This window comes from Papio anubis, chromosome 17, assembly GCF_008728515.1.
Source record: "Papio anubis isolate 15944 chromosome 17, Panubis1.0, whole genome shotgun sequence".
NCBI classification, from domain to species: domain Eukaryota; kingdom Metazoa; phylum Chordata; class Mammalia; order Primates; family Cercopithecidae; genus Papio; species Papio anubis.
Window position 1 is genome coordinate 61,805,738 of NC_044992.1, and position 27,420 is coordinate 61,833,157.

Sequence of the window (27,420 nt, forward strand, 5' to 3'; positions counted from 1 at the left end):
GACCTTGTGATCCGCCCGTCTCGGCCTCCCAAAGTCCTGGGATTACAGGCATGAGCCACCGCTCCTGGCCAGCATGTTATTTTTTTTATAACACTGTGCTTCACATAAGACAGGATTTCCATTAAATGTTTGCACAATAAATTAACTAATGACCTTTTAAGATGTGTGTCAAAAGAAAGAAACCTGTTTGAGTGAACTTCACACTTTCAAAGCACACTCGCTGGGAAGACAGGCTGACAAATTGTGTTGAGAAAAATGAAGGTTATAAGTGGATCTGTGTGTGTATAGGAATAATTATTATGGCAATGTATTATCATTTTCACCTAAGGGAAATAGAATGGAGGGGTTGAAGAAGATAGCTGGAAAAGAAAGGAGAAACTATTGAATACAGATTCTTCATTACAAATTTTTATCAAAATCTAAATCTCAGTAGAATAACAATCTGAAGTCACTGGGCAAATGATCTTCATTCACTTTAAAATTAATGATTATATTATTTTTAAGTGACAAGTTTCCCATTAATTTAGGTGCCTTTAAGTGTATTCCAACAATTTATAATGCTCGCTAACACATTTTATTGTATCCAAAGTTTAGAAGTATCTAGTCAAATCACTGTATTGTTATATGGTAGTATTATTTTGGTCTTTAATTCCAGAATTCTATGTAACAGTTATCTAAGTGGGGGTTATTTAGGGTATTTCATGCAATTTCCTTTTTGTTTGTATATTTATTCAGCAAGCACTTACTATATGCTCACAATGTGCCAGAACTGTGGGTGAGAAAGAAACATGGTACCATTAATTAAGAAACTTACAGTCAAGGGGGAGAAATAACTACAGCAGAGGAGTGCATATTTCTACCCACCAAGGAATGGTACAGAGTCCTCCAGGAGATAGAGGTCATAAAAGAAAAAGAGCTAACTTCTTGGATTGATCTAGGGAAACACGGTGGAGGAGGTGGCATTAGATCTAGTCTTAAATAATATGTACACTTCGGATTCCTATTAAAGGGCACATGTGGAAGTAGGGGGGTGCAAAATTGTTGGATGGAATTTATGATGAAGCATCTTAATGTGAAACAAAGGAGCAATGGAAACAGTTGTGTAAAGGGAGGGGAAGAGAAGAGAAGAGGGTGTTAAAATCTTGATGAAAGGGATAGCAAAATCAGAATAACACATGATGTGAATTATTGATGGAGGCATACAGGAAAGAATGCACCACATTTCAGTTTCTTTCAATACATCCAGCAGAACAATGCCAACCAGAAGCCAAAGCACATTGTCCAGAATAGGCAAATGTATAGAGACAGAAAGCAGAGTAGGCGTAGCCAGAAGCTGGGGCAAGGGGGAAACAGGGAGTGACTGCTGATGGATATGGGTTTTTTTTCTTGAGGTGATAAAAATGTTCTGAAATTAGGTTGTAATGATGGTTGCATGACTTTTGCAAGTGTTTAAAAAGTCATATGTTCTCCACTTTAAAAATAGTTCCCACTTAACCTTTTCATATGTGTTTAGGTATAGCTTGTTCATTGGTTGTCCTTATTTATGCTCTGTTTTGATTTAGTATTCGCCCATGTTCTATGCTTTATGTCCTCCTCAGATTAGCAATCTTGTTTTGTATCACAGCTTTGATGCTGGCCTTGCTCCAGGATACCACTTCAGATCTTGCTGCTATTATTTCTACTGTGGATAACAAGAACCCCATCCTAGCAGATAGGACACTTCCCACCTGAAGCTATTCCCTACCTGGCTCCAAGCCTGAGAGGGGCAGGGGAATTATGCAGATACATTCAAATCAGAGTCATGAAAATCAATCAGGCAGCATTTTAGATGAGTTATAAATTGCTAAGGCTTAACTTAGGATGGGGTAGGATTGAGAATGAAAAAGAAGAAAGGAAAGAGATCTTGTGCAAGAATGGGCAGGGAGTTGTTTCAGATTACATCTGGAATAGAGTCAGAGTAACCAAAGATAAATCACATTTTAATTCCCAAGTGACACAGCTTTTTGTCACAGTTCCTTGGAATTTCTACTGGAGGGTTATATATTATGGTATAACACTTTATGCAGTGCTTGGTATACAGTAAATCTAGGTAATGGCTTTTGCAAGGATTTTATGTTTATGTTTTGTTTTTACCTCTTCCCAGAAGACTCCTGCTTTCAAGTCAGTTCATTAATCATTATCATTCTCATCTACAGGAGGTAGGAATTAGTATCCTCATTTTGTAAATGAGACTACTGAAGATGAATGAGATTAAATGGTTTGCCCAAGGCCTCCATGTTGGACTGTGATTTTGTAAAAAGGCAGAGCAAATTCTGTTCTACATTGGAGATGGGAGATCACAGGGGGTTGATAGAATCTAGAGGGGGCAAAATGGAGATGAGAACTTAGAGGTAGAAATGGAAACAATGAAGGTACCAAGAAAGGCAAGGTCAAGACAGGTGAGAGCAAGACCTAGCTTTGGGGATTTGCATTGGCAAGGCCAACCCTGCAAACCAGCTCAGCCAGAAGAAGGGCAAGACAACTTCACTATGTGTCAATGCTTTGGAGTTTGAATGGGGAAAGTGGAGAGTCCCTGGGAACCTAAGCGACCCAGGAAGAAGAGGGCCAGCTATAGCAGATCTCATGGAAAAAGTATTTATGGAAGTATGTTTTTGACCTACTGCCATTGTGAGTTGTCCAGCAGTTTCATCATGAGGTACAGAGCAACAGGAAGGCTACTCAGAATCAATCTCATTTCTAGGGTAAAGACTCTTGTATGTCTTGAGGAGTTGACTTTCATAGAAGAACAGTCTGCAGATAATAATGGGTTACAATAAACTTACTGCTCCTCAGAGAACCAGCAACTACTTTGTCCTAAAATCAGTCTTCCCTTCTGATAAGTCCTAATGCCATGTAACCATTTGATACTTATCATTTATTACATAATGAGTTACCTTTTCATATATTTATACTATCTCTCTAACTTGACTATATATTCTACCAAGATGGGAGTAGATATTCTTTTTGCATTTTACTATGGATATAAATGTATACATTGTACCCATTTAATCAAATACTTGACTGATTGGATGCCTGCATCAAACGCAGACATGACTCCCCACAAAATGGGCTTCATATGAGCCTATGTAGCAAAGATTAGGGTTCCTGGGAAGCAGATTCTGGGATGAAATTAAGAGCTCATTATGTTAATTAAGGTGCATCCTTGGAATCAACACCTCTCGAGGTAGGGGAAGGAAGCAGACAGGGCAGAGAAAGAAGCTGCGCTTCCATGGAGACCCATCACAACTGCAGTGAATCTCATAGAGATTTCTAGAGCTCGAATGACCCTTCAGCATTTTCTCAAGATGAGTTGCAGTGAACAGGCCCTTACACTCCCTCCTTGATCAGTTTTTGGATGTGGGCTGCCTGTAAAGGGGTGTGTCCTCGGGCAAGGCTGCTCTCTGTAACAGAGGCAGTCCTTGGAAGGGCAGCCAGCTTATGGCCATCTGCCTACAGCTGAAGAGCAACAGGTTCTTCAGTGAAGGAAGGTCTGGCCAGTGCAGCACCGGGCTCATTCATATTAGGTAACTCCAGGTAAATGTAAGTGCGTTTCTTAGAGATGGGATGAGGTACTTTGAAGTACCTCATTGAGTTTAAAGGCAAAGGTATTGATACCTGTAGTTATATTCACTAGTTCTGGTTGAGTTCAGTTACACTGAATTTGAGATGGCAGTTTGAAAATTTACTGTCAGTAACTACAAAAGAAGAAAAAACAAAAAAGCAGAGCATTGTCTTTGCAATTATGCTGGGACACTTTCAGAGTAAGTCCCCAAGATACAGGGTCCAAAAAAATACTGATATGGTACTCATTTGTGATTCTATGTATTCTCTTTCCAAGAGAACTTCAGCTGCATGTTGGATGGAAAACAATATGAAACAAGGGAGACAGAGACAGAGGAGAAACACAGTTTGTTAATATTCTGTGCTAGATTCTGCAGAGGAATCACTTTATTTTGCAGATGTAACTAGCTTAAGTAGAGCTAAAAGTTATGTAGCTAGAAAGCTGACTTACACCCTTAAAGCTAATGAAGAGAAATGCAGGTTTCCCAGGGTAGGTTCTTGGCACTTCTTTGCAAATAGGTAAAAGGGAATGGCAGATATTCAAGCTCAGGGAGCAAGCAGCAAGGACAGAGCCTTCCCCCCTCTCTGTGTGTTGAAGTCAGCAGATAGCACACCTGCTGCTGCGTGAGTTCCTTCTGCCAAGCAGAGCAGCACAGCTGCAAGACGCTCTGCTTCTGGCTCTGAGCTTTGCCTGTCTTCAGGGATGAGGCCCCTCCCAAGGCAAGTTCAACTGGGTTCTTTGGCAGCCGAAGTCTACATGGACCCTGCAGGGAGCGGTGGAGAAAAGTGAGTTTGACATGCTTGGAAATATTTAGATCTTGGATGTAAACTTCAAGGAAAATATTTACTCTGTTTGTTTTAATACCACAGAGGTTTGGATCCCGGGAATCTTCAGACGAGTACAAAAGGCTCTTGCCAAGGCACCAATTTAACAATTTGGTCAGTGACAAAAGGGCATCCTGTTTAACTAGTCTGAATTTAAATAGCATGTTTCCAGTGTATTAGCATGTCTGTCTCATCTGTTTACTGAACTGTTTAACCCCTGAATTTTGTGTTTGGTTTATGAATTTGCACAGAATCAAATACAGTTTTTTAATAGAAAGCAAGCAAAAAAGCAGGTCATCACATAGTCGAAAGGGTTGCTACCCGAGCATTGACAATCAACTTCCCACGATTACTTGACGGTTCAGAGTGACCAGATCCTCATAGAAGGCTACAAACTCTCTTTATTCTTGGCTCTTGGTGAAAAAGTCCTTACTGCCTGTTTGCTGGTGCTGAGAAATACTGCAGAATGCTAAAGGACTATGCAATTGTATTTTTGGTGAGTGAATTACGGTAAAAGAGAAGTCTTGTAAATGTGACTTGAAAAGTAGCATATTTTGTGTCCTGTCTTTGTGTTTCATGCGGAATCCCCACTGCAGGGCACAACTTTCAGGACTCACACTGATTTCCCTTTAGTTTTCTGGTTTTGTTCGTCTGCAGCAGAGTGGGAAATAGCTACTGTAAAGGGAAGTCTTAAGAAAACGTATCAGTTGTACATATATAGAGGAAAAATAGACAAATGAAACTGGCATCACAATGCTGTCTCCAAGGGCCTATAAGAGATGAACTGGGACTCCTTCCTGCCTTCAGAGAGCATAGCAGGCAGAGAAAATGTTAACCATTTTTTCAACTATCAGAAAAGTAGATTTCATGATGTCATACAATTTCGTATTCCACTGTCGGATTGCTTCCCCACTTTGGCAATTAAAAGTAATTACACTTTTTTTTTTTTTTTTTTTGCTGTACTGCCAAGCCAATTTCTCCTATATAATTGTTTTTAGACGTGGCGAATGAACAGCTGTTTTTCAATTATTGGACACAGTTGTATTTCAATTCTCTTGTAACAGCTGTGAAACAGAATTCCTATTCGGAATTTTATAACAGTAAACCGCACAAAGACTGCTGTTGTCTCTCTGCTAATGGAGATTTTGTGTCCCACTTCTTTCTCAGTACCATTTCCCAGATGCTGTCTATTGTCTTTCCTCCATCTTTGCTTGATTGTTACTACCACGTGTATGAACCAAGTCTGATGTCTGCTGATGAAACTTTATGTACAATACCTTGGTCAGTTTTTCCCTCCATCAGAAGAGGAAGTTATCCCACTTCTCCTAACCAGTTGACAATTAAGTGAAGAAGGAATTTGAATACCTGCATGGTCATTCTGTCCTACCCACTATTGTCACATTTCTTCTTAGTTGCATATCAGTTATAAGAACAATTAGAGTGGGAAAAAGTCAAACATGTAAAAATTTATATTTGCTAATAAACTAATTTGCATGGGAGCCACTAGAGAAATATAGACTCATCTGCTTTATAGCAGCTTAGAACCAAGAGAGATCTACCAGACCAGTTAGTGTAACACTAATGGCTTTCATCTTGGAGAAAGGAAAACAAGCCAGAGTGGTTAAGTAATTTTTCTGTTTTCAGATAACCTATCTCTGTTGTTGATTAGATATCTTAGAGCTCAATTCCCCAGTTTTAGTAGCTTCCTTACTCTGTTTTTGTTTTTTTGTTTTGACGGAGTCTCACTCTTGTCACCCAGGCTGGAAATGCAGTGGCACATCTTGGCTCACCGCAACCTCTGCCTCCCAGGTTCAACTGATTCTCCTGCCTCAGCCTCCCAAGTAGCTGGGATTACAGGCATGTGCCACCATGCCCGGTTAATTTTTTTTTTTTTTTTTTTAAAGTAGAGACAGGGTTTCTCCTTGTTGGTCAGGCTGGTCTCGAACTGCCAACCTCAGGTGATCCGCCTGCCTCAGCCTCCCAAAGTGCTGGGATTACAAGTGTGAGCCACCACACCCAGCCATCTTCCTTACTCCTTAACAAATGGTAATCTAAAATCAGAGAAAGCATGGTTCTGGAACATTGAAAGGTAAACTAAGAGAACTATATGTTGCCATTCAGATGCAAAAATAATTCTCCCAGTCTCTAGGCCAGATTGAATTTCCATCTGGTAGAGATTTATGTGTTAACTATAATACTTGATTTCCCCCTAAAGTTCAAATCTCTTTGGAAGGTATTAATTTTATGTTATATAGAAATTTATACTGAATATGAACTAACAATCTGAGAATATGTTTTGATGGGCTGAAAGGAGGAGATGCATGAGGGATTTATACAATGCCATGTAATTTAAACTTAATAAATGTAATGTTAATGGCTGTGTATTAGTTTTCTATTGCTGCTGTAGCAAATTACCACAAACTTAGAGGCTTAAATAATACAAATTTATTATCTTCTGGATCTTAGGTTAGATGTCTGAAGTGTTTTTCACTGGACCAAAATCAAGGTGTTGACTGGGCTACCTTCCCTGCTGGAGACTCTAAGGGAGAATCCATTTCCTTGTCTTTTCCAGATCCTAGAGGCTACCTGCATTCCTTGGCATTTATCCCCTGTCTTCCATCTTCAGAGCCAGCAACAGTGAGTTGAGTCCTGATATGGCGTCACTCTCATCTCCTCTGCTGCTCCTTCTTCCATTTTTAGGGACCGTGTAATTACATTGAGCCTATCTGGATAACCCAGGATAGCCTGTCTCTTCTAAGATCAGCTGTCAAGCAACCTAAATTCCATTACCACCTTAATTTCCCCCATTCAGCCATATAACTTAATATATTCACAAGTTCCAAGGATGAGGAAGTGGACATCTTTGAGGGTGTGTTGTCATTCTGCTTAACACAGAGTGTAAGAGAAAAGCTACAAATAGCAATGGCTTAACTAAGTAATAAGTTTATCTGTTATTCACATCTGGAGTTTCTGGTAAAGCAATCCTCTAAGTGACTCTTCTGGGACTCGGGTTCCTTTCGTCTTCTGTATCTGCCTTCCTACTGAGCTTGATAGCCTTCCCTGTTCAGTTAATACATGAAGAAAGAGAGAGAGGTTTTTGTGTGTGTGGTTTTATACACCAGGCTTGGAGGCAGTGAAAATTATTACTACCTATATTTCATTGACAATACTTAGTTATGTGACTACACCTAAGTACAGTGGACGTTAGGAAATATAGTCTATCTATGTGCTTAGAACATGAAGAAAATACATTTGATGAAGAGCTAGTCAGTCTGTGCCAGTTCTATCCATTTGTTCACCAAACTTCTATTCCATTTTTCCTGTCACACATGGAACACAGGTGTCCTTTCTGAAGGTGGAAAACTAAAGGTCCCAACAAGTCATTGCATAAAACTCAAAGTCCAGGATCCTTGAGTGATGCTCATCTCTCTAGACCAGAATTGAGGTGGCTTATTTGAACCTATAAATGATATGTATTTACACACACACACACACGCACACATGCATACACATATCATGCAGGGACAATACATAGATACAGGAAAACATTTTAGGCACCTGTTTGGCAAAGGAAAAAATGAGAGGCATTCAGCTGTTACTGAACCATAGCAATTTTGAAATCCTGCTAGGCAGATATTAAGGGTCCTATTATTTGGCTGGAAAAAAAATCTTTTATTTATTCCTAAATTACGCTCCCTAGAATCTCCTTTCTTCAGTGTTCTCCATGGTTGCTGATTCCAGCCTCTGAGAGATTCTTCTTTGTCTGTCTTTCCCATGACCTTCAGGAAGTGGGAGTTGGGGATTATGTCTGGTGCTGATAAAAGTTGGGGGACCCGGTACTAATCTTAAAGCTTAAGAAGTCAATATTTTTAGTCCATGCTCATAGAATCCTTAGGGAAACAATTTTCCCCAAACTAATAGACATTTAAATTGTCTTGCTTCTAGTCAATTCCATGTACCAATAACTACATTTGAAGTTTTCTTATTGTAATAATTCTCATGACTGATTTATTTTTTGCTTCCTCACCTATAACCTTCTAAGCCACTCCCAACCTCCCTGAAGCTATCTGAAATAATATTTTTGAATACTGTTTCCTTAATCTAATCTTTATATTAAATTGTCTGTTTTTTTTTTTTTTTTTTTTTTTTTTTTTTTTTTACCAATAATGTTATTTGATTGTTGTCATTCAGAGCCTTTTCCAATTTGTCTTAATTAGGATGCAGAAGCACTCAGGTTTATTAACTCTAAAAGTTATTGATCTCTGGATACATATCCACTTCAATTTCTGCTTCAAAATAAGTCTGTTTTTGTCTGTGCTCATCTCTTTCTTGTAATATATTGCTACCAAAGGCCAATAGTAGCAAATAGGCACTGTTACTCTCCTATCAATCTCTTGTCCTCACGTCCAAAAACTACAGGCTTATAGGCTCATGAGGTGTGTTGTGCCTTTCTATTTAATGTATGAAATGGTTTTACCATATGTTTTGCCATGAAACAACATGACCTGGACCTTCATTGTTCCAGCCTCATCTGTCAGCCTCCATGAGGCGCTCTGAAATAACATTTGTGAATATTCATTTCCTTAATCTGATCTTTATCCTAAGGCTGCATTATAGGTTCTCAGATCCTTCCCTTTTCAGGGACAAATAGAAAAATGCAACAAGAATCACTTGTGGGATATTGTGATAAAATGGGCCTGAAATTAATTAACATCTTTTCTGCCCACATTCTGTTGGTCACAATTAAGTCATATGGCCATATTTAATTGCAAAATATGATAGAAAATGTATTTGTGTGTGTGTGTGTGTGTGCGCGCGCGCGTGTGTGTGTGTGCCCAGTGGGAAATGCCAATGGATTTTAGTGCATATGTGCAGTCTCTGTCACACCAAAAAGCATAAAACTAAGTATCTGGGTATGCCAAATTTGGCTATATTGTCGGACAGTATTGCTTAGAGTATTAAGAGCTGTTATTGATAGTTAATTGAACATTTAACAGCAGAAGATCTGTTGATAGTATGATATCAATGTGCAGATGATTTAAAAATCTTGAGGCATTCCAAGTATCATACACAAATCAGAGGTAATTCATTTACTTAAGTGCATTATTGACTACCTATTATGTATTGGACTTTATGTTATGTGCTGTGCAAATAAAAAGCACTGGATATATCTGTAACCTCAAAAAGCTCTCAGTATTCCAGACGAGGCAAACATACACACAAGTAAGTAAAATACATTTTTTGTTCTATTATGCAGTTACAAACATTATATAGGAGCACAGAAGAGGGAACTACTATGTCCTAGTCTTACTAAAAAAAAAAAAAAAGTAAACAGAGACAGCAAGAAAATAGCAACTATTAAGAATGTTGTGTTTTGTTTTTGTTTTTGTTTCATTTAACCATGTAAATGAAGTATCTCATCAAATGAGGAAGACTTTATGAGCAGGGAGTTATCAAAATGCTGAACATGGTGAAGTGCAGTGGCTCATGTCTGTAATCCCAGGACTTTGGGAAGCCGAGGCGGGCAGATCACCTGAGGTCAGGAGTTCGAGACTAGCCTGGCCAACATGGTGAAACCCCGTCTCTACCAAAAAATACAAAAATTAGTCAGGCGTGGTGGCAGGCGCTTGTAATCCCAGCTACTCGGGAGGCTGAGGCAGGAGAATCGTTTGAACCCAGGAGACGGAGGTTGCGGTGAACCGAGGTTGTGCCATTGCACTCCAGCCTGGGGGACAAGAGCGAGACTACGTCTCAAAAAAAAACAAAAACAATACTGAACATGCTGCACTGAAGAAACAAAACCCAAAGGTGTTCAAAAAGGTCAGTAGTTTCTCTAGTTCAATGTTTTGGGGAAGAGATCTTGAAATCTTAAAATCCGGGACAATATTTAAAGTAAGAAAAGAAGCAAAGCCATTTTTTCTTCTTTGGTGGTTGTTATTGTTGACGTTGAAGAGTAACTGGAAAGAATAAGTTAAATGGTCAAAAGTTTGTTTTTGAGATGCCTGCAATATGGCACTTGGGCAACCTCCCATGATGCTAGATCCCTGTTGGGTCTGACGAAGGCAGACATTCATTAAGCCTCTCACCACCAGCGGTTGGATCCCATCCACTTCATGCGAATAGACAACCACAAATATTTTATTCCGTGTATCAGTACGAGAAGCTAGGAGCATGGAATGCACACAGTATGCTTTGAACCTCATAATTGTTCCTTGTAATAATAAATTTTTACATTTGAACCTGTGAGTTATCAAGGAAAAAAAACCAAAAAGCCACTTTGGTTAAGGGATAGACTTAAAATAACAGGAATTATGGAAATGGAAAAACACCACTTTTCTTTGTTGGCCCAGGGATTTATGTGTGGGGGGAAAAAATGATTCAGAGGTGATGGCCTTTCTTGGACATTAACAAACTGTAGAGGAGTTTGCGTCCCTGACAATGGATGGTGTGTAAATTCTAATGGTGGTGAGGGTGGGAGGAAGAGGGTGAATGTGGCAGAAAAAGAGAGACTGAGCTTAGGCAGTTCTATACTTACAAAGGGAGAAATTGTTTGGATTTTTTTTTTCTTTTCTGGAAAGAAAATCTATTGTTAAAAGTCACTTCAGCCTTTGCTAGAGAGAGAGAATAATTGGGCTTTAAAATATTAATAGAATATGAATATTGATGAAACTTGAAATATCCTGCAAACAACAGGTTTTTTCCAGCCAATTTGTTATACTCAACTCATGCTGATCGGATTCTGAGCTTTACACAAATAAACTTTAGATGGAAAATAAACATTTAAACATTAGAAATCTCATGACAAAAGAATAAAGAAACAAATGGACATTTCCTTCCTAAGAGTTTGAAATTAAAGAAAAAATTGACAGTTGAAATTTCAATACATTAAAAAATTTCTAATGTAAAAAAATTATTTTCTGTTGAAAGGCAAGCCACATATTACAGTGATGGTTACATTAAATAGGGGATTGAGTTCATCTCTTAATGCCTCATGCAAATTTATAAGAAAATAATTAGCATAATTAATAATTTATTGGTCGATGTTATAGTAAATGTATAAATGAGCAAATAAAAATAGCAGATATGCCAATGAAAACTGTTTAATTATGATAATAATAAGAAAGTATCATAAATTAAGATCCTATTTCACATGTTAAATTATGGTAAATACAGAAATAGAGTGTTTAAAGCTAGCGAGAATATCATCAGACTGATTATCCTTCATTGCTGATGATATTATAAATTTGTAAAACTGTTTTAGAATGCAACTTGAAAATGTGTGTATTTGTTGATTGAATAACCTGAATTTAGTGGGTGAAATTGTGAAATGATGGTATTTTTCTTCTGCAACAGCCTGTTAAATTCTGTGTTGAATTTTCCATCCTTGCCCCTGGACAAAAACTTCTGATAAATCAATCTTTAGGTTACCAGTAGAGCTGATGTACAAAAGCCTAGTCAAACTTAAGAAACAAAACAAAACCACAAAATCTTTTATTGTCTCATCCTCTTTTAAGCTTCTCCCCTGGACCCCTGATGTGGTACTTGGAAAATTACAGTAAGGAAAGTAGATACTTCATTATTTTTCCACTTTATTCCTTCATCTTCCCTTACTCAAGATGTTATTTCTTGACCCCCTCTTAGTGATGTTGGGTAGATATGAGAAACCAGGTTTGAAAAGTTATTTATCAATCAACACAGTTGTAATCTGGAGCCAGGCAGATACCTAAATGCTGTTTTCCTACTGAGGATATTTTGTAGGTTCTTCGAAAAAGTCAGGGAAAACAATCTGCTATATTATTCACTAACTTGGGCAGTGTTCCAACTAGCTGGCTATGAATGACATCCACCTGAACCCCTGCTTCTTGAGTAATCTTCCTGTAGCCTCTTAGTGCTGTTGTCTTTTAGCCCTTGCACGTAAGTCACATGCTGGGATCCTTTCCAGGTAATTCATGCCTCACTATCCTCTGTAGGGTCCACACTGGCTCCACTTTTTCTCCGTGTTCAGCCATCAGGACTATTTCCCACCAATCTCCTGTCTTTAAATTTTCCAAGCAAAAGCTGGCCTCTTTGTGTTCCACATCCCTCACATATCAAGATCTAAATTCCCTTTCTTGGCCTGAGGTTAGTTAAGAAAGCATGGAGGAAGGAAAGAGAAATACTGAACAATGCTGACAACTGTTCCAAAAAAGTAGTTGATCAACTCCGCTAATGAATACTTACTTTTTGTTGTATAAGGGAAGGTAGGTGAAGGACTAAGAGCAACTGAATCTGTTTTGGGAAAACCCTTTTGCTGCTCACATTTAAAAGATCAGGCATCTCTCTTCAGAAGGTACAGTAATTATCACATACACTTTTGAGCTTTGAAATCGTAGCCCAAACTGAGACAATGGAAAAGTCCCATTTAGATGTTACACATTTTTAAAAATCTTCAGAATTTCCAAACCTTTTAGCCTCTAGGGGAAGAAAACAGAAGCGACTAAATTATGTAAAAGCTCGGTGCATTAAGATAGTAATTATAGTGTTAATTTGAGAACTATAAAACTTGAAAATGGGAATTTGAAAATCATCCAATATCTCATAATAGAAGAATAGTTAAGAAAGTTAGGGCATATCTAAATTAAAGAAAACCAACCTGCTAAAATAACAAACTATGTTTTTGTGCATGAAAATATAATACAACATTGAGTTAGAAAAATAGGACATAAAATTGTATTTACACTATATTTATAACTACATAAGGTACATATTTAAGAGGTCTGGGTCAGGAAATCAAACAACTAGTCGTCTATCACAGCCATGGAACTTGGTAGCTCGGTTACCTTAAGGACATTATTTAAAGTCTCCAACTCATCTCTCTAAAAAGAAGATAATACTTTCTATTGTTTTCGTGAGACTTACATGCACTAAAGCATTGCCTGGCACTTAGTAATGAATTAAAAAACTCTATTAAAAGACTGAAAAGGACACACAAAAGTGAAAATAGGAGCGATGTTAAAATGATTTAAAATCTCTTTTACATTATTTGTAATCTTATCATAATGCTGTTATATTACTTCCATAATTAAAAACAAACTAAAAAAGCTGAACAGTAGAGGGGCAATATATTGGTGACACCAACCCACAAACATTTAGGACATCTAAACAGAAAGTTGCACCAAATTGAGACTTCCTCATATATCACAGACAAAATTGTTTTCCCAAGATATTGTGTTAACCCATCAATTCAGTGGTCATTCCAGTCAGTTGGCATTCTCTAGTAACCTTTGCATCACCTGGGTATCATTGGCATAGATTTTAGACATACATTATAGCAGTTCACTTTGCTTTCTTTGTAGTCCATTTCTGTCAAATTACAAAACCCAAATAAAATATTTCAGAAACAAACCAGGGCTATTATCCAGGTTATGAGCATTTAGATAAAAAGGGAAAAATCACGACCCCCTGAAGTAGGCTTAATTCAAATAAGAGAATATATCTTGCAAACCGTTCAATAATTTTTATTACAGTTTTTGATGTGCTCTTGTTATCTAGACTATAATCTGCAAATGAATTGGGTATTAAAGTAAACTACTTTTAAAAGTTTGCAAATAAACTCTCTCCCTATATATTATCACTCTTTTATTTGCTCTTATTTGCACTAATAAAGATGAAAACATTATGTGCCTTATTTCAAACCAACAAGAGAGCCAAAAAGAACTTTTAAAAATGATGTAAAGGTTGAAAATTTAAAAGTGCTTCTTCTAATGGGTTTTGGACAAGACCATATCCCAGAAACATATAACTGATTCACCTAAGCTTGTTTCTTAAAGACTAAGTAAAACTATCATTTACATATGTACTGCTTTTATGGCTTTATGCTGTTGCTTCTCATGATAACTTAAAATAATTTTTAAAATCTATATTCTCAGATTTGAGGTGAAATTTGAACAAGTGCAACTATATGTCTTTCTTCATAGTTACACGTGGATAAACAACTAAAAGTAAACCCCACAATAAAAACACTTTAAATGCAATATTTGAGGATTTTCTTCCATTAACTCTTTTTTACTTAAAAGATAGTGAATTTTGTCTGGAACCTTGTGGTCAACTATTCTAAAATGAACATAGAATTGGGAGTAGTAAGTCACTGATATTTCTGATTTTTAAAAATTTCAGTGGTGTATCAATCAAATGTTGCTAGAAAACATTAAGATCTGAGTGTCACACAACTATAAGCATTGATTTCTGACTTAGGGCAGCTGGGTGGGAAGGGTACATTTGGCTGATCTTGGCTGAGATCAGCTGGTCTTGGGTTCTAGCCACATGTTCAGAGCAGTTTTGCTCCAAGTGTTCTCATCTTTTGAGACTACTCGGCTGGATGGGGAATGTTCTCATGATGTGGGATGAGAAGTCCCAAAGATGATGAGAGAGAAAAAAAATTATGCCACTTAAGGCCTAGGCCTGGAACATAGGTCATTCCCACCCCATTATTGTATGTTACATGCCCAAGTGTTGCTAATGCCTATTCCTCTCAGAAAGATGAGAAAGAATGGAGTGATCATTCCTGAATAAAAATTTAATCTCACACAAGTGATACATATTGTACTTCATGTTCCTACAATGTTGTCATAAACATTTCCACCCAATGACTACATTCTCCCACTTCTTTTCTCTTTAATGTCTCTTCCTACTTCTCTACTTTCTTCGGTTATGAATGCAACACATCTCCCTTAAACTATTCCAGTGATCTCCTTCCTTGTGCTTTCATGGACTTAACCTTCATCTTCTAAAATACTGTCATTGTTAACTCTGTAATGTAGAATTGGGGCATATTATTCTATTCCTCATAATTCAGTGACTCCTTATCATAATAGGTGGGCAAATTTTCTTAAGGCGGAGTAGGTGACCCGGTCAAACTAACTCATACATGGATAAATGACTAAAAAATAACCCCCCAAATTAAAACCTATTAAATATAGTATTTGAGAATTTTCTTTCATTAATTCTTTATTACTTAAAAGATGGTGAATTTTGTCTGGAATCTTGTGGTCAACTATTTTAAAATGAACATAGAGTTGGGAGGTAGCAGGTTACTGACATTTCAGATTTTTATGAATTGGAGTTTAGTGGCATATTAGTTTGTTTTCATAGTGCTATAAAGAACTGCCTGAGACTGGGTAATTTACATAGGAAAAGAGGTTTAATTGACTCACAGCATGGCTAGAAAGCCTCAGGAAACTTACAATCATGGCAGAAGGTGAAGAGGAAGCAAAGCACCTTCTTTACAAAGCGGAAGGAAGAAGAAGTGCTGAGCTAAGGGGGATGAGCCCCTTATAAAACCATCAGATCTTGTGAGAACTCACTCACCATCAAGAGAAAAGCATGGGGGAAACTAACCCCATGATTCAATTACCTCCACCTGGTCTCTCACTTGACATGTAGGGATTATAGGGACAGCAATTCAAGATGGGATTTTGGGTGGGGACACAGAGAAACCATATCAAGTGGTATATCAATCAAGTTTGCTAGAAAACAATAAGATCTGAGTATCATATACAACTATAAGCACTGATTTATAATTTATGGCAGCTGGGTTAGAGCTTCTGCTCTAATTTCTGCATTACATTTGAGACATCCACAATCCTCTCATGATCTCATACACCTTGATGCCCCTGTCTCTGCAATATTATCTATCTGTAGTGTCTTCTTCCAGTGGTCCATGAGTCAAAGTACTCCTGATCCTCCAATTCTACTTCTTGTCTGAAATTGAACCTATCAGGAGACACTAGGTTAGGAAGCAAATGACAGTGGCTTATAACCACAAACATGTATTTCTTGCTTACATTACATTCCCATTGCTGACTGGTTTTAGAAATCTTCATTCCAGGACCCAGACTAATGTAGTAAATCTTATCTATTTATTTCATCATAGGGAAAATAAAAATAGTGAAGCATGTTCTAGCTCTTAAAACTTGTGTTTGCCACTACCACATTCATATTTCATTGGCTAAGGCAAGTCACATATACATGTCAGAGTTCAACAGGATGAAGGTGTAAAACTCTTCCTCAAGAGAGAAGGATATCTCAATGTGAGGCAGTAAATATTTTGAAGAGTATCAAAATCTACCATGGAAGTGGCCCTTTTGTCTTCCTGTTAAAGATTTCCTTTACAGGCCAGGCGCGGTGGCTCACGCCTGTAATCCCAGCACTTTGGGAGGCCGAGGCGGGCGGATCACAAGGTCAGGAGTTCGAGACCACGGTGAAACCCCGTCTCTACTAAAAATACAAAAAAGTTAGCCGGGCGCAGTGGCGGGTGCCTGTAGTCCCAGCTACTTGGGAGGCTGAGGCAGGAGAATGGCAGGAACCCGGGAGGCGGAGCTTGCAGTGAGCCAAGATCGCGCCACTGCACTCCAGCCAGGGGAACAGAGCGAGACTCCGTCTCAAAAAAAAAAAAAAAAAAAAAAAAAAAAGATTTCCTTTACAATGTTACAACAATAATTAATATAACTATCACTTGCTGAAATGATATCTATCTATTTTTATTGATATCTATATATCTTTATTGATCACTCAGTTCATTGAGAACTTTTTCTACTTCCCACATAACTTCAGGCAAAAGCATGACTATTTTTTTTTACTACAACATAATGAGATCCCTCTTTCTCTTGTTTCCAACATTTACTTCATTTACCTGTGAGCCCTCACCTGTAGCTTTAGGAAAAACCACAAGACTTCTATTGACGGTGTGTTCAAGGCACTACAGACTGTCACTAACCCTTTCCTCAAAGCCCATTGCTCAGTTCTAAAGCCACTTCCACATTGTGGGTTGGTATTTTGCCACCATCTCACTGTTAATATTAATGGATGATAATTACATATTGCTCTGTAACAAATTACTACAAAACTTAGCAGCTTGAAACAACAAACATTTATTATTATTGGTTTCTGAGGGTCAGGAATCCAAGAGTGGATTGGCTGGCTGTTTGTAGCTCAGCGTCTCTTGTGAGGTTGCATTCAAGCTGTTACCAGGCTGCAGTCGTCTGAAGGCTTGAATGGAGCTGGGAGATCTGTTTTTAGTATCACTCATGGGGTTGTTGGAAGGCCTCAGTTTCTGCTGAGTGTTATCCAGAGGCCCTAGTTCCTCACCGCATGGGTCTCCCCACAGTGCTGCCTGAGTGTTCCTCAAGACCTGGCAGCTGGTTTCTCCCAGGATGAGAAATCTGAGAGAGAGGTCCAAAAGGGAAGCTTCAGCCCTTTATAACTTAATGTCAGAAGTACCAACCATCAATTCTGCCATATTCTGTTGGTCACACAAACTGTGATACAGTATATGGAAGGACTATACAGTATTAGGAGATAAGGATCACTGGGAGAACCATTTGGTAGGCTGGCTTTGACAAATAGTATTTTTTTCAACCTTGAAAATCCAGAGCTGTCAGAGAAACAAAAATGACTTTAATGTGACTCGTTTCGTTGACCATTTACACAGTTATTTAAAAATACCTCTTTTACCTGTGTGCTAGCCCCTGTGATAGCTGCTCATTATGTAGAAATGAAAATGTTTCTTTCTTTGAGGAGCTTACAAACTATTAGGGCAATAAACATACACAGTTATGTACCACATAATGTTGTTTCATCAACAATAAACTGTAGATACAACAGTGACCCTGTAAGATTACAATAGTGTATTTTTACTGCACCTTTTCTATGTTTAGATACACAAATACTTACCACTGTGTTACAGTTGCCTGCAGTTTTAAGAGCAGCAACCCGCTATACAGGTTTTGCCATCTGGGTTTTTTGTGAGTACACACTATGATGTTTAGATAACATCATCGCCTAATGATAAATTTCTCAGAATGTATCCTCGTCAAAAAGGGATGCACCACTGTGCAGAAGTTAAAAATTGCTTTATATGTTAATTGCTGTAATAGAGTACATACATATCATAATGAGAGTTAAAATTACAAGTGGTTAAAGACTTCGACTTTTGGAGTCAGATCACAGAATTTTGATTCCAAGTTTCACCATTTATTAGTTGTAGTACCTTCAGCAAATTACTTCACCTTTTGTGACTCAATTTTTTCATTCATTAATACAGAAAATAGTAGTGTTTTCCCATAACATTGATACAAATTTTAAATGACTTCTACACAGATAGATATATAGGGACGTAGGTAGATAGATGATTGATTGATTGATAGATAGATAGATAGACAGACAGATATGCTTGCAGGTATGTGAGTCAAAAGTTATATAAATTTGAAAGAAGTGGTGTTCTTGTCATGCAGTGATGGCAAATTTAGAAACATTGTCATTTGCAGTTACTTATAAAGTAGAATATATGTGCAATAAATTGGATAATCCAGCTAAGTTGTGACAATGATGACGTCAATTGCATGCATGGGTGGAAGAGGATACAAAGGCAGTTTTAGATAAAGAATTTCATTACTTATTGGAATAGGCATTTCCTATTTCTTGCTCATTCCCAACTTTTGAGCTTTTAATAGAGAATCAAAGAGGAACTTTTTTTTTTCTCTTTGTAAAAATAATGCCTTTAATTATCCAAAGAATATAAATGTGAAATGGATAATTTACTGTGTGGATATTTGTGCTTGTTAAGGTAACAGAGTCTGGGTATGATTGAAAATTAGCCATATAAAAATTCTAGTTTTTCTTATTGCCATCTAGCCTGCTTTGGCCAACACTATCATAAAAAGCTAGAGACATTGCATAGCCATTGTGATAATTTGTTCCGGTGGATCATCTATTTGCATGACCTTGGTTATAAGGTCATGAAATGTGCTAGAGTTGGTGGGGAAAAACTTGTGCCTTTGAAATTTGAGAGCACTTTTTATTCCCTCTGGTAGTTTTTCTGAAATTCTGTGAGTAGGACTTACCTAGCTTGATTCTTCATTACTTGGAAATCCTGAATAGTTTTTCTTGGAAGTAACCAGATGGAAAAAATTAAAAATGTTTCAGAAGAACTATTAATACTGGGTGTTTCTTTTCTGAAGCATTTTATTTTTATTTAGACTTAGATCAAGGACACTTATGAGTTTAAAGTTAGGTGATCCAGCATGATGAAAATTGTTTTTATCAGAATTTCAAACCATAGCTTTATGCATCAGTAGGCTTGACTCTGTTTTTAACAACTGTCTTTACCTTTCTTGCACTTTAAGAAGGTAACAAAATAAAAGCTTTTTACTACAATTTTGCTTCATATGGTGTGCTATTGCCTTAAAAATAATATTTTCTAAGGAATGTTAAGGGAATGTTTAAAGAAAGCACTGACACCGTCTCCAGAATCTTTTCATAGAAGACATTTAGTCCCATTCTTATTACCCTTAATGGTTGTTCCTTTTTAAAGAACAAGTACCAAATGTATGATGGGGACTTGCCAGAGAAAGACTAGGTTCTATTACTGGGTTTCTGCAGGAAAAAAAATCTATAGGAATATAATGAAGAAACCTAAATGAATTCCATTTTTTAAAATAATTTTTTTTTGTAAACACATACTATAGTACTATCAACAGTTAGATAAAATTTCAATGTTGAAATTCTCAAAATCCACAAACGGAAAAACATTTGTAAGATTTCAATGGTGTGGGCAATGCTGTGAATTGGACAAAGGGAGAGCAGGCTTCTAGAGTCCAAGGAGATCGCCAAGTAACTGGATGCTCTATGATGTGAGTTAGTGCCTCTGCCAGAACAAGGCATCCAGGAATTATTATTACCCTCTTTTAGTTTTACAAAGGAGAATTTGTGGTGTAGAAAGAAAAGAAGAGACTTGGGAATAAAGCAGATCTGAGTATCATTTATTAACACCTTCAACTTCCACAGACTTCTGAATCGCCCCAAACATCTGTTTTTTTTTTTTTTTTTTTTTTTTTCACTTCTGAAACAAGGACAGAAATTAAAGGGATGTTGGGAAGTAAAATAGCTAGCAGGGCTCACCAAAGTTAGTTGCCTTCCATTTGCTGTTGGTGTTTGTATGAGTTAGGTTTATATTTAATTTCTTAATGTAATTCACCAGAATCTTACAGTTTTCTCCATGCACAAACAAGCTCCACAATGATACAGAAAAATATCCTCTGTGAAGAAGACAAAGGGCTTAGAAAGGTAATTTTAACCTGTTTGAAAGTAGCTATGGAATAGTGGAAAGAAAAATACTCATGCAGTTCTAACACAAGGCTTAGCCTGTCACCCTAAGCTGTCAGATCCATGGCTTCCTCCTTTATGTGATGAATTTAGTGAGATACATTATTCAAAATGTAGCAGATGATTAATAAAAGTCCATTATGAAAAATAAAAATAAAAACGAACTATAACTAACTGAAAATGAAGGATGCATTCCCTCCTGATACATTTTTAGCATAAAGTGAACAAAGACACTTAGAACCATGGGGCATCTGCGCTCTTTTGTCTGTTTTTATGTGTATATAATAGGAAAATGAGAGGGAGATTGCCATACATCATTTTTTTCTAAGTATGCTTTGTTATAGCAGCATTACTAATTAATCCTGCTACAACCCAATATGTGGGTGAATTCTTCTGTTCAAAGTCTTTGAAACAATCAAGTATGTCCCAACATGTTTTATTTCTCTTTTCAAGTTGCTACACCCAAGTCCTGATCTGTTTCCTTCTAGTTAGCATGTTCCTGCAGAAAAGGGCTTTATCAGCCTCATGAGTTTCAATATCAGATTGAATCTGCTATTATGCTTCCAGAAAGATGACAGCTACTCCCAAGCAGCTAATGGTGTGTGATTTGGATCACATTCCCAGGACTGAAAGTGTCTTGGCATGAACCATTCCCACACATTCACTTGGTGCTCCTGTGACTGTGTCTTGAGACCAAAGACATATTTTGAGGGAGAATATACAGGTCCCATGTGGGGTAACAGGTCAAATATCTTGGAATGCAGCTTATGCTAGAAAGTCATCATTAAATTATTTGCCTCTCATGTGAAAGAACCTCAATGGGTGGTTTTAAAAAATGTATTCTGATTATTTTTCAGTCAAATGATAATGAGTAACCAAGATACAAATTACACAGCAAAGATTCCATAGAAATAAATTAATGGAAATAACTGTGAATATCATCTTGTTGGGATTAAACATTTCTAACATGAATGTTCAGTTGTATATTTCTTTATATTTCAGTAATAAATCCAATTTTGTATGTCTTTCAAAGTCAGTCAACACTGACTTTGTTCTGAACCTTGAAGGTCTTGTTTGGTGCCCTGGTTTGAAGTCTGAATGAAAAGAAACCAATCATTGTAAAACAATTTTCACATATTGTAAGATACAGTATTATCTGTACTTTACGTCACTCACTTTGTTCTTTATTCTGAAATTCACTGGGAACACAGTATCATTTTTAGTAATAAACAAAGGTAAGGAGAGAAGTGACAATGCCAAAAAACAGAAAATTACTTGTTTGCTAGGTTTACCAAATTTATTTATATCATATTATTTTCTTCTTGCAGTTTTTGGTTTGCTTTGTTTTAATTTGTATATGAAAGCAAACAAGACATAATACCATGGCTAATAGTTTCAGATCACTGCATTCCTGTGATTCCCAACCTTTTACAACAGTAAAACTTCTAAGATTGTATTTGCAGTTCAGTTGAATATCACCCTGATAATGTATACTGTGACTATACGTGGCTGAAAACGGAACATTCATACAGTTTCTTTAAGTACAGAGCCAATCAGTCAAATAAGATGTATAGTGCAGTCATTATTATCAAGTGAACTAACCTGCATAATACACATTTAGAATGCCAAAAGTTTAGATGGAACAAGGGGAACTCACAGACAAAAAAAAAAAAAAAAAAATCAGCCCAGCTAAAATAATTATCTATTTACAAAGCTTCAAGCTCAGAGATTTTTGGTCTAACTCATTGATGGGCATGTTTGGCATCCCCAGATATTTAGTGCAAGAAACCCTGGTTTTCTTTTCTTATGCTATTTTTTTTAGGAATTGGCATGTTCAGTTAAAAAATTCAAATTTTAATATTGGAAAAGCAAATCAAATTGGATAAGTTCCTGGAACTATTCTTTAGGCAGCCTCAATGTTCAGAGAGCCTGGATGTGGTGAGGTTAACACTGACCTTCAAAGTTGGAGACAAGTTCTTCTGGCCTAGTCTTCCACATCGATAATGATATCTGGAATCAGTGAAGTTACAAAAAATACACATTATTTGCATAAGTATCTGTACAAGGTTTCAAGAACACCTGGTAGTTTGTAGCTTTTCTTTCCTCACATTGCTGCCGCAGTATATTTTCTTTCAATGCAGAAACACCTTACATTATAGAATGATGACAGTATGAAAGCTGTTCAGAACTGTAAATAATAATTTTCCATGCCACTCTTTTTTGTACATATATGTGATAAGGCTGAGAGGAAACAATTAAAAATAATGTCTATTTTATTGCAACTAAGTTTATAGCCTTTCAATGTAGCAACTCCTGAAAAATTTGGAGAGGCATTCAAAAGCTTATAAAATGCCTTGCATCTCAGTTTGAAAGTGAATGCATTTGTAGCATTTCCGTTTTAGCCAAAAAAAAAAAAAAAAAGAAAAGTCCTGAAATGTTTGCCTTCTTTTTTTCCTCAGGTAAGAGGTATGATGTCCTAGTTGCTGAGGTCCTCTGGAAATGATTGAGATAACTTGAAATTTTCTTATTCTCCCTCATCTAGGAAATTCAATAAACAAACATATCTTTTATGATGTGGCAGTGGGAACAAGAATGTATTGACTGAGTTTTTTGAGAACTGAGGTGGAAAAAAGTGTTCTTTATTTAGCTGCAGGTATCTGATATTTTCCCCTAAATAAACTCAGCCATAGACTTAAGACTTCTTAAAAGTCCATTTGTATGTCTGCCCAAGTGATACGTCTGTATCAGGTTTTTTCAGTCTTGACTTTATTGCCATTTTGAGCCAGAATATTCTTTATGTGGGTGAGGGAGTGTCCTGTGCATTGCAGAATGTTTAGTGGCATCCTTGGCCTCTATTGACTGGATGCCAGTAGCTTCTCCAAGCCCCACCTCAATCATGACAACCAAAACTGTCTCCTGACATTGTCAAATGGCCTCTGGGGGGAAAATAGCCCTTGGATCAGAATCATTATTGTAAATCTTGCAAAATAATAATACTTTACTACTTCTAAGGCTTAATATGTTAGTTATCTAGGATATCTGCCTGTATATATATTTATATTCTCTTACATATAGTTTTTTGTCATTCATATGCAATTCTCTAAGCTCTTTGATTAGTCTACTAAAAGAAACTGAAGATTGGCTTAAACATATTTTTTTTTTCTATTTTATAACTCTTACAACATACCCTGTGTGTCTGTTATGTTTTGAAAACCTATTTTAATGTGTTGACTGTCTGTTCATTATCGATAGAAACAATTTCTTGCCTTTTCTACATCACTCAGGGGATCTTGGATCTTAGTGCAGGAACAGTATTTTGCTGGGCCAGCTTCATGTGTGATCATGTCACTATTTTAAAATACATCTGCTGGTAATACAGTCTTATGTACAGCTGTCTTCAAGAACTAGCCAACAACTGTCTCATCAGGATGGGTTTTCCATCTTCTTCTTCCAACACCTTTGTTTTTCTTCCTTCCATGCTATAGGTATATTGATCACGAGGAGAGGGTTCGCCCCTCACGGGAGAAGTAGTTAGGAAGGCAATATGTGGAAACAAAGCCATGAATCTGACATGAAATGTGCTTAAGGTAAATAAGAAGATGGGGTTGCATTTTTATGATGTGTTACAAAAAAATTGTCCAGAAAACATCTAGCTCCGGAAGCCAACCATTATTCACTTTGAGGGAGCGTGCCATGCAAAAGATCTCCTGATTTTAGGAAATCACACAGTGACCTGAGTTGCTCTGGGTGCCTACCGAGGAACATGGACACAGCTTCAGTCTAAGAAAGAATGTTCAATTGAGGCAGCCATTTTCTCCGGGCCAAATTATATTCTTCATAATCTCCCAAGTGTTATATTTAATTTACATTTGAAATAGAAAATATGTGAACATAGTCTTGGCTCACAAATTATTTCAGTTTTCTGAATTCAGGAGAATGTGCTTGTTGAAGCAGATGTTTCTGAATTTTATTTCATTACTGAAATTTCCACAAACATAAATCATTTAAAAATACATGATTTAAGAGTTTAATAACCTGAAAATGATCACCCAGCAAAGTTTTTGTATCTTTCCTCAGCATTTCTGATCATGTGTTTTCAAGAAAGCATTGAAATTTTTACCAAAGCTTCTCATGTAGATAATCTCTTAAAAGTTTAAATCTCTTATGCAGCATAAGAAAAATAAGCTATTTTTTTGACTTCAATCTAAATGACATTCTGTGCTCTTTACAAGCCCCTGAGTATTTGATAACTCTGAAAGATGCAAATGTAAATTTCCTATGAATCCCAATTTTATTCAAAGATTGAAGCCCTATCACTTCACTTAGAACAAATTTCATCCATTAACAACTATCTTGCAGGTAAAGGGAAGCAAAATATAAGTAAAGTACTAACAAAGCCAATTACATTCAGGTGCATGGATGATTAATCATAAAATTCACAATGGAGGACACTCTGTGGGTAAGGAATACGATTCCTTTTTGAAAATAATGTGGTATATGTGTATATTTTTCTTCTCTTCTCCTTTCACATGCACTGTTTAGATTGTATACGTGGAGATGAATATCCATTGTCCTTTGCACTTTCTGGATGATAAATTAGAAAGGAAGAATCCAAAGAATGAAGTTGTGCTATTTGTCTTCATTTCTGATCTGGGAAACTAGAGGAAATTAAGATGGTTAGTATTGCTATCATTTTTTCCCCCTAAACCCTAGGAAATAGGAATTTAAAGTCCTTAGATGTATTTTTTACAATCAACAAATTATAAAGTTATTTTCACTAATCTTTTTGAAAATATAAATACAAGCCAGAGGTTCTTATTCATGGCTCATTTCTCGGGACTTTGTAAGACCATGAAGCACATTGAAACCCATATATTGAATAGGTCCCATGCAATCTGCCTGCATTAACTACATCAAACCCACTCATTCAAAGTTTATCAAATTTTTTTTTGTCCTTTACCATGTACCAGAAATGGGACAAGGGACACAGAATATAGAGGTGAACCAAAGAAACAGTTCTTGTCCTCATGAAGCTTATATCTTAGTGTTAGAGACAGAGGCACAAAGAATGTAAACCAATAAAGAGAAAAAGATAATTTAGATCACAGTAAGTTATATAAGGAAAATTAAACAAGGCAATGGGATAGAAAACAATGACCAAGATGTAGAGAAAACTTTGGCTTGGGCTGTCAGGGCATGATACTCACTAGAGAGATTCCATTTGAGCTGAGATATAATAAATAAAAATGATCCAAACATGTTGATTCAGGGAAAGACTGCTTCAGGAATTGCAATCACAAAATCATATTCCTAAGACAGGAATGAGCTGGGTGTCCTTGATTTAGAGAAGAAAATCAAGGTGTATAGACTCTAGGAAGTAAGAGTAGGTCCTGCTAGGGACTGTACTGTGTTTCTTAAAAATGTATATGCTGAAGCCCTAATCCCCACTGTTACTGCATTAGAGATATGGCCTTTAAGGAGGTAACTAAGATTAAAAGAAGACTAAGAGCAGGGCACTAATCTGATATGATGGGTGTTCTTATAAGAAAAGACACCAGATCTGTCTCTCTCTCTCTGTCTGTCTGTCTGTCTCTCTCTCTCTTCATGCATAGAGAAAAGACCATGTGAGGACACAGTGAGAAGGAGGCCATATGCAAAGCAGGAAGGAAGATCTCACCAGAACAAAAACCAGCCCTGCTGGCACCCTCATCTTGGACTTCTAGCCTTGCTCAGAGCTGTGAGAAAATAAATTTCTGGTGTTTCAACCACTCAACCTATGGTCATTCGTTATGCAACCCTAGCAGACAAACAGGGACCTAACTTAAGAACTGGTTAAAAATGAGGCCAGTGAGGAATTTGATACCCTATGGTTGGGAAAGTTTGATTTATTCTAAGTGCAACGGAATGGAGCTGGGGATATAAATTTGGGATTTATTGGCAGGTGAAACATATTTTAAAATAGACTAAAGTTAAATTTCCTGAGGGCAGAATGTAGATAGAAAAGAATCAAGGTTTTATGGCCAAGATCCAAGTCACTCCAATATTTAGAGTTCTCCCGAACATTTAAAGAGGGCTTACACTGATTCTATGTAGCATCTTCCAAAAAATAGAAATTCTTTACAGCATCTTTCCAAGTCATTATATGAGGCCAAAATTACCTTGATATTATAACCAAAGACGGTACAAGAGGAAGACAGTACAAGATCAATATATAACATGAAATTAGACATAACATTTCTAAACAAAATATTAGCAACTTGAATCCAGCAAATATGTAAAAAAAAAAAATATGCACCATAGCCAAGTGGGATTTATTCCAGGTATGCAATGCTTTTAAATATTTGAAAATAAGCCATTATAATCTACCATATTAACAGGCTAATCACATGATCATATCAGTTGATGAAGATCAAATCTATGGCAAAATTCAACATCTATAATTTTAAAGAACCTCTCTAAAAATAAGTAATAGAGGGAAATATATCCTCAAATTGATAAAGATCACTTACAGAAAACACAAAAGCTGTCATTATACATAATGGTGAGAATCTGAATCAGTTCCCCCTAAGATCAGGACCAGGCGAAGATGTTTGCTATCATCACTCTTATTCCACATAGTGCTGGAAGTTCTCACTGGTGCAATAAGGCACACAGTAGAAATAAAGACACTGAAATTTGTGTTAGTTAATTTTGTGTTGCTATAACAGAATGCCACAGACTGGATAATTTATTAAGAAAATTGTTTATTTCCTACAGTTTTGGAGGCTCAGAAGTTCAAGGTGCAGGGGCCTGCGTCTGGTGAGGGTCTTCTTGCTGCATCATCCCATGGCAGAAGGCAAAAGGGCAAGGGTACAA

The 27,420-nt window shown here is 36.9% G+C and overlaps 1 long non-coding RNA gene across 2 annotated transcripts; it reads left to right on the forward strand.

The window, feature by feature from the left end:
- Positions 1-26,853, forward strand: LOC110741641. 2 transcript variants are annotated; one of them, XR_002518194.2, is made up of 5 exons: positions 1-4,386; positions 6,998-7,062; positions 24,051-24,152; positions 25,108-25,241; positions 26,178-26,853. It is a non-coding gene; the product is annotated as an uncharacterized LOC110741641 (long non-coding RNA). The 2 variants fall into 2 exon arrangements; XR_002518193.2 differs by lacking the exon at positions 1-4,386 and having other exon boundaries at positions 6,382-7,062.
- The last annotated feature ends 567 nt before the right edge of the window (positions 26,854-27,420 follow it).